We start from the raw sequence: 15,919 nt of genomic DNA, 5'->3' as shown, positions 1-15,919 counted from the left end.
GTAGTGATCCACGTATACATAGGTCTACTACAGACAGATATCTAGTGGACAAGTTGAGATATTATGAGTATACAATGCATCATTATATATGGTCAAAGCTATATAAGATGTAGAGTCCACAAATCACTAGTTGTATCACTCCCTCTCTCACCTTAATAAATAGGAATCCCACGACCACCTTGGGTATACGATTATTTTTTTTGTGCACCTCCATCACCCGCTTCCACCATCGTCGTGAAGATCAAGAACCGACGTCTTACGCTTCTGCTCCCAGGTGGCTGAAGCTTGTTGCGCATGCTCTTCTAGTAGGCTGTGCGCTCCATTTGCAGCAAGACTGCTGCGCATGCTGCCTCTCCCACTGTGCATGCTACCTCTCCCATACAGACGGCGCATGCTTTTACCTCTACAACAGGCGACTGCTTCTAAGGCTGCTGGCTGCCCTATCCTCTGCACTACAGGCTACAGCCAAAGCACCTCCCCATGCTCCCTTGCAGGCGACTGGCTGCTACTCCTTACATGCTGCGCAGGCTGCTGTGTATCCTCCTCCAACCGGCGGCTGTACTCCCTGCACTACAGGCTGCTTGACTCTCTTCCAGGCGGCTGCAAACTTCACGTACTGCGCCTGTCATTCAGCAAGGCTGCCCACCAACTAACAGGCGGCTACCTCTTCAAATCAGCCGGTTCCTCCATGCTGCAGCCAGGCATCTCCTCCCTTGCAAGAGGGTACTCCTTCTCTCACAGCAGGCGGCTGTGGTCTTTGTGGTTGTACTTATCTTGGTGGCTGCACTAAGTTCTCTACGAGGGGCTGTGCCACCCCAACAAGGTGGCTGCTTCTTCATTGAGAAGGTACTTGGACTTAAGCATTAGGAAGAAGCCATGGATGAAAAGATGGTTGCGTTAGATGCTAATGAGACATAGGACTTGGTGCCTTTGCCTAAAGAACCAAAGACAATTGGATGTAAGAGAGTCTACAAATTGAAGCATAATTTAGATGGTTTTGTTAGCAAGTACAAGGCAAGATTGATTGAGGAAACGATCAACCCGGTTGCTAGAATGGTAACCGTGAGAGTTGTTATTACTATGGCTTATGCAGCTAAGGATCGTCTTTACATTAGATAGATGTAAATAATGCATTTTTATATGGTGATTTATAGGATGAAGTTTACATGGTGCAGCCATCGGGATATGAGCATCATGTATATCTTGATTTTGTTTTCAAGTTCTACAAAGCCTTGTATGGCTTGAAGCAGGCACCTAGAGCAGGGTCAGACAAAATAGGGGTCTCTTATCACTATTGGATTTCAGATATCCAATGTTGATTTCTCATTGTATGTGGGAAAGACTGATAGGGGGATTGTGCTAGTGGTCATCAAGATTGATGACTTGATTGTCACATGGAACAGTGATGATGTTATTCATGAGACGCTTTTGAAGAAGAAGTTTGAAATGAAGATTTGGGTGAGCTGTGGGGTATAATAGAGGTGATTAGATCACTCGATGGGATTTGGCTTTTGCAAAGGTATTATACTTTGGATATGATATCTAAGTATGGGATGGCAAGATGTAGGCCAATCTCATTGCCACTGGAGCAGCACACAAGGTATAGATACAAGTGAAACTCTCCAATCATTCGAAATTCATAATAGTGATTCTAAATTCTTAACTATGGCAGTCTACTCTACAAGTGACAGGAAAGCTGCATGCTTTTTTGATTGTTTCTGACTATTCGCGCCTCCCTTCTTCAATGCTTCTTTTGGTGGCATGCCTGAAGAGCCTTAACTTGATTTTTACACAAACATATATGCAATTGATGGCAACTACTCCAATATCCCTTCATTTGGAAATTGGACACATTCCATTCCTTGATTTTGGGCTATCATGTCTCATACAACTGTGTATCCACTTATTCATATTCTATAGCCCTACATGGCACACGTTGTATCTTCTAAGCGATTGCAATTGAACACCATGATTTTGTGTCGTGGATGTGGACGGATCGCTATATCCTATTCCCTCGAGCATTGCCACAACATGTATTGACTTGGCATTTGATCATCCAAAGCAGTTTGAACATATTATACATAGTTCTATGGTGGCTTAGGGGATCTAAAATGTCATATCAAGATCACACACATACACGTGTGAGAGGTTAGAGAGTGGAGTAGTGGTTAAAGGTCTTTTTATGGAGTCTTGTCTTTGTGGAATGACCCCATTATGCCCATGGCCATTCCATCTGCAAATAACTAAGCACTGATTTCCTAGAGTTGCTTCATCTTATTTTGTAAGACCTCTGCGCTACTCTTCCTACTTGTACCTTCTGGCCAAGGTAGTCCCTAGGCTTCAACAGCTTTGCTGAAGCAACACCATCACTGAAGCATCCCCTTCTTGTCTGATTTCATTGATATGCTTCACTATTCTACTGTACAACAATTAGCATGGGGAAAATCGACCTTTAGATGGCCTTCATGAATGCCAAGGTCTGTTGTGCTTCTTGCGCTTGCTAATTCTGCGCACTTCATTGTTCTTCTGCTAATCAGCCATAAGGCGTGTCGCAGAATAGGGTCCGGGAATGCTCAGCTAAAATATTCTCGTCAATGGCCTCTTTCGGAATAATTATCCTTAGCTTCGTTTCTGTGACAATTAGCATGTCGAATTGTTGAGGTTAATGAAATTCTCGAGCAATAAACTGCTCTGTGTGACGGAGAATTGGGTGCCTTGAGCTTTCATGGCCTCTGCAAAGCTTCTAAATTGAGGGGAACTCTAGTTCCATTTGACTAAATTGCCATAGCCATCTTGTTGTATCCTCTGTTCATAACGCTCTCATACTTCTGTTCTTAGCTCCAGCATTTATTATGAACGCTCTCATACTTCTGTTCTTAGCTCCAACATTTATGTAATCACATTGGTCCAGTCCCCGTTCGCCCAGTTCTAGAGTGGCTAGAAGAGAAAATAGGGTTTAGTGCCAAAAGTTGTGCTTGGGTATAGAAGGTGAAAGATAAGAAGTGAAGATTTCAAATTTGGATCTCTTAACTTATTCCATTTTGTTTGGTGCTCGGAAAAATCAGCATTCTAGTGTATTTTTACCGCCCACAATTAAGAGAAACTCTTGCTGAGATTTCAAGTAGCATTCTAGTGTATTTTAAAGAATGATTTTAGTTATAAAACATGCATATAGTAGAGATTTGGGCTTGATAGTATTATGATCGATTGAAAAAAAAGTTTTTCTTGAGCACTAGTGTGATGTTATCCCACTCTTCTTTGGATTCACTTTTGTGGTTAGTTGGCCTTTATGCCTCTACATTGCTGACACGTGTTTTCTTTCTAGACACTTTCTTCCCTTTGTGTTGTACCTTTTGATTGTTGTATTTTCGAGTTGAAACGACTTGAGCTTTTCTTTAGCATTTGCTTCTTGAGTATATGTCTTTCTGTACTTCTCTCTCCATGCTTTCTAGCTCTTCGTCTCATGATCTTCAAACTCTTCTTTAGCATCATGGAATTCTTGTGTTGAGTGAGTATTGCTACTATATTTTTTACTTAGTGACTCTAATGCATCAAATCATGCTGGAGACATTTCTTCTTGGACCTAATATAGTTCCATGCTAATAGGAAACACTCTTTCCTCTAAAATTATTTCTTCGAGATTTTTTGAGAATATTTTTTTGCGAGCTTTTGGGTGTGAGCTTTAAAATTTTTTTAATGAGCTTTTTTTGAACTCTAGATCATCGGGGAAAATTTTTAAAAGAAAGAAGAAACACACTTTTTAAAAGGATGGCTCAAAGAGTCCCAAAATTCCTTCATTAGCTTTAAAACTTTTTTTAGGTGTAGAATTTGGCACTTTTGACATTAGAAATGAGCTCAAAAGGTAGAATCAATTGTAAACACGCCTATGTTCCGACCATCTTTCTTTGGTTGATCTTCAGGAAAGAGGGGTGCTGCCAGTCATGCGCCAACATTGACCGTCCAAGGGATGGCATCACCTCTCTTTCCTGAACATTAGCCGGAGAAAGATGGTCGGACATAGGCGTGTTTACACAATCAATTCTACCACTTTTTTTGGACCTTTTTGAGCTCACTTTTGGTGTTAAATTCTACAATCAAATTTTTTTGAATCTAATGTATGTATTTAAGCCCCTTAGGGTCCCCTTTTTCTCTTAAATAGTGTAGTCCCTCAAATAATATAGGTTATGTGTAAACATCTTGAGTGATAGGTAAATATATTATTGCTATGGTGTTGATCTTGATGTTATAAACTTGGTGTGATGGTCTTTAGAGTTGGAAAAAAGCACGCAAAAATTGGACAAAAGCTCGCATCATGTAGAAGCTCACAAAAAAATCACACTCAGATTTCCAATGCCTACTTTATATTGAGGATAGTAGTATGTTCCTAATTTTGGAAACTTGCCCGAGTAATCAATCCCTAAGACATTTCCTTTGGTAGTGAATATCAATAATTCATGTCCCTTATTCGATATTACCTTGGTTCTTCAACCACGCTTGCCCACAATAACATAGGAGGTAAGCTCTTGTATTTTTCAACATTGAAAGAGAGCTCAAAACTCTCTTTGCAAATTTTGACCATGATGTTCGAAACGATTTCCAAAGGCTCAACCAATCTGTGTGAGATCTGTCATTCAGATTTATGCTAAAGGGTGCTTGGGTCATTCCTTTGAGATTCAATCTCCTCCTGGTTTCCTCTGACAAGACATTCATTGACCGTCCCCACAAACACCCCTTCTAGCTTTTCTCGCCCACATTCATTGATTCTCATTCATCCACACAAACACACCTTCTAGCTTTTCTCCCCCACATTCTTATGTGATATTATTGGCTAATAGAATCTACAAGTGAATTTGGTACTGCCAATATGGAAAACAAATCTATGTTGTATGATTTTTTTGAACTACTATGGCTGCCAAGCCAATCACAAAGCTGGTGAAGTCAGAATTCAATTTCATCAAGTCTACACTGAGATCCAAGCTCTTCATCAAATCTGCAGGTGACTTTGGTAAAACAGAGATTAAGCATTCAATGTTTGGTCAAATCTTGTGGTTCTTGGCTTAATCCTCTACTAGACTCCTTGCTATTGATGGCTTTGAAAGCATTTGAGCTCATTTGAAGTCTAAGGCCCCAGATCTGGACTCCCCGCATACTCTGTTTTTTGCACACAAAATAGTGGATTAATTTGCTAATCAGTGATTAATCAGTGCTAATCACTGTATTTTGGTACAATTGAGGGTTCAAATTAACCATTAGGTATCTGATGATACAGATCCCTATAACTTTAGATTGCAATTCGGAGTTGGTTTGATACTCCAACCATTCCATACAAATTGGTTACCCTTGATTTAATGTAATTTTTGGTAAAATTATGCTGATAAATTTGTGATAATCATCATTTTGCATTTAACCCTTGGTTAATGCCTGTAAATCTCACTCAAATTAAAGATTATTCACAGCCAGAGTTGCATTTGGGAATGTGCATAAGAATGAATGCTATACGCATTATGTATTGGGCACATTACATCAGTGTAAAAATGGGATCAGACACTGCCCTTGTCTCCAGAATAAGGCAAGAGGTAAGACCTCCCGCATAAATTTGGGTTTGCATTGCATAATGACACAAGATAAACATCAAAAACCCAAAGGAACTGTCAGCAAAACATTTAAACATGTTGCTCACATCATGGAGCAAGAAGACCTGACGGACAAGCTCATGGCCCCAGCCACCATGAAAGAAGAAGAACATCTCTTTCCAAGAAGAAGATCCACACCGAGAAGAAGATCAAGAGAAAGACATGGACACGAGAAGAGAAGCTGCCCCAAGAAGACTGAAAGAAGAGGAAGACATGGACGCATGGAGAGAAGCTGCCACACGACAAGAAGATTGAAGGCAAGAGAAGATGTGAGGCTCCAAAGAGTGAGGAGCCATGTGAAAATCTGAGAGAGAGAGAGAGAGAGAGAGAGAGAGAGAGAGAGACCCCACAACCCAATGTAACCTGCCCCAACAAAGTAAAACCACCTCTGAGCCACTGATGATGAGGCCACGTGGTAGATGTATGTGTGAGCACTTTAGTCAAGGTCGCGGGCACTTGTAGTAAGCCTTGGACACATAGAGAGAGAGAGTGTCAAGGACTATGAGATTAGGGACTTGAGGCACTGGTCGCGGGATATCAAGTAAGAGAGAAACTTGGTACAGGGTCTAGGTGTGCTAAGTTAACTTGAGGGGAGGAGTGCTAGACACTGGTCACGGACTATCAAGTAAGAGGGAAACTTGGTATAGGGTCTAGGTGTTCTAGGAGTATTCACTTGAGGGGAGGTGTTGAAATATACAAGTGAATAGGGTGTGTGCAGGAACAAGCCCTTGGTTAGAGGCTGTGTAAATGTGAAAGGACCTGTGAAAAGGAGAAGAATCTACTGGGAGAGAATAAAGGATAGCATGAGACGATTTAGGAGGTGTGGAGATATTCTGGGAGAGGTGGAGAGAATCAAGCAAAAGAGGTGGAGTGAATCAAGGAGAAATCAGTGGGATTTGATGCTTGGATGTAAACTCTATAAATTGAGGCATTGGCCTAATGAGAATTAGCTGGTTTTTGATTATCCATACCTACATTAAGCTATTTGCTAATTACTCATCACTAATTATGTCTACATTAAGCTATTTTCTAATTACTCACTAATTATGTCTTAATTATTTACTAATCACTCACTAATTAACTAATCACTCACTAATTACATCTTAATTATTTACTAATCACTTTATTAATGATGTTGATTCTAGTATTTGATCCACCATAGCTCATCACATTGCTCTAATTTCAACAATTATCGTGGTCTAGATTTTGTCTTGCTCCTGCTTTTGTTTCTTATTCTTTGCTTCTACTTGTTGGGTTTTCTTCATTCTTGCTTGGTGTGTTGAAGGCAAATAACCATCCATGTTGTGGGGGTGAGCCAAGGTCCTTAGTTTTGGGCAAACTATTTGTCTCCTATGGGAATCTTTTGATGTAATCTTTTGGTGCCTAGTCATTTGCATATATGCTTAGTTGTGTGCAACTCTCTCTCTCTCTCTCTCATCATCATCATCATCATCATCATTAGTGCTGATTGTCCTATTAATCATGTTGCTTAATCTTCACTTGCATCCACCTTAGCTTCTATAACCCTAACTTCTAACATGGTATCAGAGCAATGTTCATCTTAACCCTAGCCTTCATCTAAATCCTAGTCCTCTCTATGACTCATAGATATCATTAAGTCTCATTTAGCTTCATAAATCCATCATTAATCTTCATTTCCCCTCTTAGAAAAATGCAACTTTCAGTGTTTTGATCATATCTCCCTCCATACTCAACCAAATCCAAAACTTTTTTTTATTAAAACGAAGCTCTTTTCGACCTTTATCAACAGCTAAGAGGGCTTGGTCTATCTCGTAGCAAATCGATGCAAACCTGCACTACAATTGAACTAAAAAATGTAGACAAATTCATCAAAACGGGCACCATCTTCACAACAATTGGTGAAATTCCTTGGAGGTGTGTTCTATTGGGTCAATATTCTGCACACACATCAAATCTTGAAGTAAGTAACAACCGTTTGGGGAGACTCAAGCAAATCTTCATTTTCAATCCACCATCAAGGTGATTATACCTTGAGGTTTTTTGGTGTTTCAAGCTTCAAATCATAAGTACATGAGTTGCTATTACATGCCCAATCACTTTTTTACAAAATCCCCTTGATTCGATGTATGATTTTTTTCCTCCAAACTTTACTAGTTTTCTTCCTATCATTAAGAGGGAGATATGCACTAATCTTGATTAAAGTGCATCATTAAGCATTAATCATTATTGTGTCAAAGGATTAGACACTGCCCTATTGAGTATAACTAGAGGGTAAGACCCTTCTCCATTTTAAGAGTTCCATCCAAGGGTAAATCCAAAGCCAAAAAAGGCCACATTGCTATCACTATGCCCATACTATGGGCCTTTCGGAGTTCTTAAGCTCCAATATGCACCTCTATGGTGAAGGAACAAGTAATGAAGAAGAGGACAAGTCAAGAAAAGGAGAGTTGGATTGTTAGAATTTCGTGGTGCTCATGCTAGATCAAAGATGTGGAGAGAGAGACTCAAGAAATACAAGAAAATATCTTGCTTATTAAGTTGCTCAAAATACAACTAGGCTTCTTGCTCCATACAATGCCTTCTAGCTCCACCTTTAAATAGGTGAGCTAGTGGACCATAAGTCCATTCACACACACACCCTTCTCCTCCCCTTTTATATAACCTTAGTTTCTTAATACCCCCCCTCAATACCAACTATGAAAAAAATTGGAATAGGTGGTATTGGACATAGGATGCCTTTATAACATTAGGCGTACAAGGTTAGGAATATAGGTGTGGTTACATTGAGATTTAAAACAATTTCTCAGTGGAGTTAGAGGGGCTGATACTACAAAGTTAGCCTCTGACTCTTTGTTAGGACATTTGGAAGTGATATGTCCCATTTGTTTACACTTGTTACATTTCATTTTGTTGGGATATTTGATCCAACAATTATTTACCAAATGATCCACCTTTTTGCAATGGACACATCTTACTTTAATCACTTGATGTGACAAAGCTTGTTCGATATTCGATGAAGGTGTTGCATTTGAAGATTCAGCTCCTCCCTTGGGCCTCTTTTCTTCATCATCAAGACAAGATTGAATGACTCCTTCAAGGGTGAGATTAGGTATGTTCTTTAGGGTGGTGACTAAGGTGGAGTACACCTTCTTGACTGCTTTTAGCAAAATAGCCACTACATCATCTTCATCCATTCTCGCATTCACTGATGCAAGTTGAGCCATAAGGCCCTTCAAGTGAGAGATGAAGGCTCCAATGCCATCTCCCTCTTTGAGTTCCAAGCTGAAAAATTCAATTTTAAGTGAGATCTTGGAATTCTTACCACGAGCTCCATAGAGCTTATCAAGCTCATCCCATTTCTCCTTTGCAGTCGGAAGCTGGTCCACATGGTGAATGAGAGCCTCATCAAGATGAAGCATGATGATGGCTTGTGCCCTCTCATCATCTTCAATATCTTCAGTCTTAGTTTGATCAATAACCTTAGTGCCGGAGATGAATGGCCAAAAACCTTTGGACATCATCTTGTACTTGACAAGGACTTGCCAAGTGTGGAAGCCCTCTCCTGAGAACTTCTTAATTTGGGTGTTGTCCTTTGACATTGGGTATTGAGGGAGATTACTAGAGAGTAATGGGCTGATGTATGAAGAAGAAAAAAACCAAAAATTTGTGATGTTTTGGCTTAAGTAGAAAGAGAAAGGCTTATGAGAGTGCAACAACCCTTAATCAAGCCAAGTATGTTGCATAAAAAAGGAGATTAAGATGGTAAAGCTTATGTTTAGCACTTTGGGTTTGTGCCCAACCACTAATTCTGATGAGGAGAGCTTCATTAGTGTCAAAGAACACTTTGTTTGGTGATTAAGATCACCATTAGTGTTTAGAAACACGATTAGTGCTTAAGAGCATATTTTTAGCGTCTAATGACACTTGCACTGGTGATTAGATTCACCACCATTAGTAACACTCTTAGTATTTAGAAACACTTTAGAATGGCTCCCCTCTATTGGATTAGTAGCCTCATTAGTGTTAATCAACACTATTAGTATTTATGAACACTATTAACAAGCTTGAGCAAGCTTTCATGGAGAAGAGAAACAGTAGGTGCCTGGTTTTTTCACTCCCACAGTTGATTCAACCAGCCATTAGGGCTAAGATTTGACCTGTAGGATCTTGAGACCATGGGCTTCAAAAGCCCTATGCTCTCTAGGCCTGCAAATCGCCTACACATGGCGAATGGTTGTACGGCATTAGCCGCGCAGGAAAACGACACCGGCCTGCTCAGAGGTCAATGCCGCGGCGTCCCTGAGAGTGAAGCTCACAATTGATTGTACGAGGCTGAGTGCCCAGGAGTCTCCTTCATCTTCCTAGTTGATAGCACGTTGAGATCTTGCCTCCACGAGTTGCGAGAGCTCCTCCACTGGCAGGAGCTTCAGCTCCACAAAAGAAAAAGGGATAAAATTGACCTATTTACTACACCACAAAAATGACCTAATCTTGCCAAGCTCTAGATACCATGTTAGAATTTTGTGGTGCTCATGCTAGATCAAAGATGTGGAGGAGAGAGACTCAAGAAATACAAGAAAATATCTTACTTATTAAGTTGCTCAAAATACAACTAGGCTTCTTGCTCCATACAATGCCTTCTAGCTCCACCTTTAAATAGGTGAGCTAGTGGACCATAAGTCCATTCACACACACACCCTTCTCCTCCCCTTTTACATAACCTTAGTCTCTTAATATGGATACCATGAGTATTCAAAGAAAAGACATCATGTCCTTGGCCACCACTGAGCTTAAGAAAAAGAACCAAACAAAGGTTGATAACGGCAAGTCTACATCAACAAATGAACCTGTGAAGTTCAGTGAAGAAGAAGTCAACAAAAAATCATCATCAAATCAAGCCTTCAAAGAGGGAAACTTTGTCGAAGTTTATGAATGTGTTTTTTAAAAGGCTTGTATGCTCGTGGCCTCAGTTCTCCTTACTCGTTTTAAAAGGCTTGTATGCTCGTGGCCTCAGTTCTCCTTACTCTTTTTAAAAGGCTTGTTTGTTCTTAGCATGATAAGATTCATGGACCGAGCTCTCAATGGCTATGGAGTGAGAGTGAGCTATGGTGGGTGAAGGTGTAGAAGCCTCATGGAGGGAGTGTGTGTGTGCCAATGAGCTCAAGATAAGTGTGAGTACAAGTATAGTACACTTAAACACAACAAATAGAAAACTTCAGTTGATTAATTGATTTGAAAAAGACCTCCTTTTATATGAGGTGAGTACAATGTAAAGAACCCATTGCAATTTAACCTTGAGATAACTTCTACATGCTCCATGACAAGAAGGGGGTCTTACCTTAAGCCTTGATTTCAGTACTCGGGCCATGTCTATCCCTTTTACAATTTTCTTGCAATTTATTGAAATTAAGTCTCATGCAAAGGAAAAATAGATAGGAAATGCAAATGATCTTGCAATTTCAATAAATTGCAATTTTCTTGCAATTTATTGAAATTAAGTCTCATGCAAAGGAAAAATAGATAGGAAATGCAAATGATCATCTTGAGCTTCAAAAAACTTGAAAATACTTATAAAAAAACCACATATTAGAGCTAGATTAAAGGTGTTGATTAAGCCATTGTGTTAGTTTAACCATAAGCCTAATGATATGTGGAAATACAAATGTGCACAATGAGAGAGCGTATTTGAGGGTTTAAGTGCAAATGGGGATGTCCTAAAGCAAAAACCTATCCACCAACAATTCCAATTTTAAGCTCAATTACTTTTATTTTCACTAATTAGGTCTTAATGATAGTGTTTAGCAAGCCAAAATAGAGCTTACTTTGAAACAAAAAAGTGGAGATCACATTGAGCTTACCACAATGAATTTTGATGGGGGGTTTTTGATTTCCCAGGTTGCCCTTGATAGGGTTGAGTTCCCCAAGCTCAAAAATCCACCTCAATAGCACTGAAAAACATGGATTTGTGTAGAGAAACGTGACTGGTGTTTTTCTCTTCCCAGCATCAATTTTGACCTGAATGCTTCCAAATTTGAATTGTGGGCATCTCAAACTGTCCAAGGCACCCCTAAGAGGGCTTCTCCCAATTATGAGGAGAGAGGGAGAATGCACTAATTTACTAGCACTACTATAGGGTGAAATCCACACTATTTTTTTCAGAGTAATTAGCAGTGCCCTTGCTATTGCCTAGGATAGGAGAGGATGTGGTTAGAAGGGCTTTGCAATTTGTGGGGTGGATTGGCAATGCCAAGCTCCACATACTTGGGCCACAAGTGGGTAGTGTGGATAAGGTCAATAATGAGGTGATTAGGAGCTAATGAATTGCAATTAGTGAGGTGTGAGATGAGGGAGTTAAGCTAAGATTGCAATGAAGAGGTATAGAGTTGAGGAGAGAGAAATGGACCTGCTCTGATACCATGATAAGATTCGCGGACCAAGCTCTCAATAGAGCTATGGAATAAGACTGAGCTATGGTGGGTGAAGGTGTAGAAGCCTCATGGTGGAAGTGTGTGTGTGTTAGTGATAATGAGCTTAAGCTAAGTGTGAGTAAAAGTATAGTACACTTGAACACAACAAGTAGAAAACTTGAGTTGATTGATTGATTTGAAAAAGACCTCCTTTTATATGAGGGGAGTACAAGATTGCTTGCTTTGAGCATATGGGATGATTTTGATTCATAGATGTGGCTCACTTTGGAGCTCTAGCATCACACTCTTTCTCAGCACTTGTTTGTCCAAGATGTTTGTTGTACTCCTTGTTTGGTGAAGTTGGTGTGAAACCAAAGTAAAAAGTGTGCTAGTATATCCAAATAACCCTTGTCGTCTGTCCAATGCTTGGAGTACTTCTTGTTTGGTTGTTTGTTATGCATAATTGTTTGAGGGGGAGTGTTGGAGAAAGGAAAATATCCCTCCATGTTGTGAGGGGTGAGCCAGGGTCCTCAGTTTTGGTCGAACTATTTGTCCCACAAACAAATGTTGTTGTGTCCTCCTAAGTGTGTTCTAGAATACAAAAAAAAGTTAAAATTGTCTAGCATGTTATATTCTAGAATATATTTGCAATGAAAAAAGTGAGAACGAAGAGTTAAAAAGTACAAAGTTGAGATACACTTTGAGATGACTTCTTTACAAAAGTCTCACAAGAAAGACACTTAAAGAAAAAAACTCAATAGGTCTTTTGCTTCTTGTTGCTAATATGGGCAAGCAACACTTGTGGGAGTAGACAAAGAAGGTTGTTCAGAGCATTCACAAGAATGCATTTTTACAGCTTGTATGAGGAAGAAACATCATAGAGTTCACAAAAGAAAAGGTTCATGTCAAGAAGAGTAGTTAAGCAAACATGTCGAGCTTATTACTGTCGTGCCAAAAATTGTTTGAGAAAGTTGGGATTTCTCAAGATCATGCAAGAACAAGAAAGCTTCTCGGGGTAAAAAGAGTGTATGAAAATTTATTTTTAAGATCGTCTATTAGATTACTTTCAAAAACAAATACACAATTTTCAAAAATTTAGTGTCATACATGTTGGATGTGAAAGACAAAACACGTGCATGAGATTAGAGAGCAACATAGATGATAGCGATAGCTAGAATGTACTCGAATTGTGATAATGAGTGAGTGGAGTACAACTCTAGTAGCTCGAGCACTAGGGCCCTGACATGGCTGCTAACACATTAAGGGTGTGTTCTCTCACGGGGAAAAAACCCATGCTAGCACATGGTAAAAAGTGCCCGTGTGATTAGCATTGTTCACACCTGAACTTCGAGGAGGAAGAAGGATAAGAAACCCCCGTGAAGTGAATAGCATGAATGGATACAAGGTGTAGTAGACTATCTGAACTTCTCGGAGGAAGAAGGCTAAGAAACCCTCCTGAAGTGAATGGCATGAACAGATACAAGGTGTAGTAAATACCTTAGAAGAGGTAATAAGTTCAGAGCTTATTAGAAAGCTTCAAACTTCTCCTTGGAAATGGGCTTGGTAAATCAATCTTCCTTATTGGTCTAATCGGCACATAGGTCAAGGCTATCTCTCGAGCATGGAGCCGTTCCTTGACATAGTGATAATGCACCTCAATGTGCTTCATCTGTGCATGGAAAATTAGATTTCGTGCAACTGCTAATGCACTTTGACTATCAGTGTAAAGGGTGGTAGCATACTATTATTCGATACCAAGATCAACCAAAAGACGGTGGAGCCAGACACACTCCACAATAGTTGTGAATGCTACCATGGATATATTCAGGTTCACAACTAGATACATGTGGCTACTATCTAGGCTGCTTCTTGCTGATCCATGAGATGCATGAGCTGCTAAGAAGGAAAAAGTATCTACTGGTTGACACTTTGGTGTCAAAACATCCTACCCAGTCATTGTCTGTGTAGATAGACAAAGCATAAAGAAGACGCATTGTTGTAAAACAATGCATAGTGTTGAGTGCTTAGAAGGCAGCGGAAGACACATTTCACTGCTTGCCAATGCCGCATGTTGAGATAATGCATAAACCTACTCAATTGTGACACTACATACTCAACATCTAGATGGGTCTTGCATGGATATATAATGCATCCAACATCTTGCTGATAGGTGGCTACATCAAAGGGCTTAGAAGAGTCCTCAATTAACAGTCAGAGATCGGGTTCCACAAGATTAGAAATAGGTTTGCAATTTCTCATTTGAAAGCATTCCAAGAGGAGCTAATGAAAATATTTTTGTTGAGATAACATGATACCCAAATAAAAATACAAAAGACCCATGTTGGGAACATCAAATGTATTTTGCAGGTCACGGATGAAAGCTGCAAGTGCCCCTCATTAGGGCCTATCGTGAGCACATCGTCCACATAAGGATTAAGGATAAGGAGATGATCCCTTTCTTTGTGGACATAAAGAGTGCTTTTAGTGGGGCTATTTTGAAACATGCAAGAGATCAAGTATGCATATATCTTTTGATACCAACAATCACGAGGAGCCTGTTTAAGGCCATATAGTGCTTTGCGCAATCTGATTACCTGATGCTATGCACCTTGCTGAACAAATCTAGGAGGTTGTGTGACATAAACTTCTTCTTGCAGATCACCAGTTAGAAATGAAGTTTTGACATCCAATTGATGCATGTTCCAACCTTTATGCGCAGCCAATGCAACCAGAGTCTGAATCATACGTGATGTAGGTGCAAAAGTCTCATCAGAGTCAATGCCTATTATGGCCTACTACACCTCCCAAGATAACTCCACACATTCACAAATGGAAGAAGCAATAGACAACAACCATCGTAGGGTACTTACCAATGCTCTGAGCTCACGTCCCTTAAGGCTCTCCAAGCTTGCTTGTAGAAGATCCAATCTTCCAATCTCCACCTCCACTATGTCACACCGCGGAGTTGCTCACATCACAATGCAAGGCAATTGTCCTCTCACCCTCACACACACAAGCATCATGGAAGAGGCACATGCACTAGAGTACACTCTCCCTCTCTCTCTCTCTCACATACAAAGGACAAGATAAGAGCTCTCATAGCACAAAGGGAGATTGTGTCTTTCCATTATGAGAAATTACCTTATATATAATTGGGCCTTATTTCGACTTGGGTGCCCAAAACTTACTAACCAAAGCCTTGGTTGGCCAATAGCTCATAATGTACAATATTTGTAGTGCCTTTACATAACACTTATTAATGTCCTCAATAGGAGGAGCATCTTTGTTAATCCAAAATGGGATTAACATCTGCCCCTACTACCTGATGTAGGTTTTTTCCTCAGAACCTCTTACGTAGGTCAAAAGACCTAGTCGCCGAACTCATGTCCATAGAAGTTATGACATGATTGAAGATTTTTGAGGGTTCTTTTGAATGCGGAGTGTGGCATCCAGAACCCGGTGTCTATCATATCTTCGAATGTGACATACATGTACCCTGGTAGACACCTGAGGCGATGATAATAGAGCATCATCCCTTGTTCATTCCGGCCTCTGTTCATATTAAAGCACAGCTACTTTGCATCATATCCATCATATCTTTCCTTTAACTATGATAACTTCAAAAATCTAACACTATGTCTGGATCTGGGATTCTTTGTCATGCTTGTATACATGTTAGCATCTAATTCCTTTGATGACTGGTTATATCTGAGAATACTGATGGCGAGAATTGAGGAGGGAAGTTGTAACATACATGTGAACCCCTTTGCTTTGCTTCTTGTGAAACTATAATGGAGTGAGACTTTGCTTGATTGGCATGTACAATGGGTCCACTCGCTGTGTTGGTGTGGAGCATTAGTCCTGAAAATTATATTCTGGCAATGTGAGGCACTCCTT

The sequence above is a fragment of the Cibotium barometz genome, chromosome 11 (assembly GCF_041138505.1).
Source record: "Cibotium barometz isolate CiBa-2024 chromosome 11, ASM4113850v1, whole genome shotgun sequence".
NCBI classification, from domain to species: domain Eukaryota; kingdom Viridiplantae; phylum Streptophyta; class Polypodiopsida; order Cyatheales; family Cibotiaceae; genus Cibotium; species Cibotium barometz.
The sequence above is the reverse complement of the archived record's forward strand: the minus strand, read 5'-3'. Positions refer to the sequence as shown.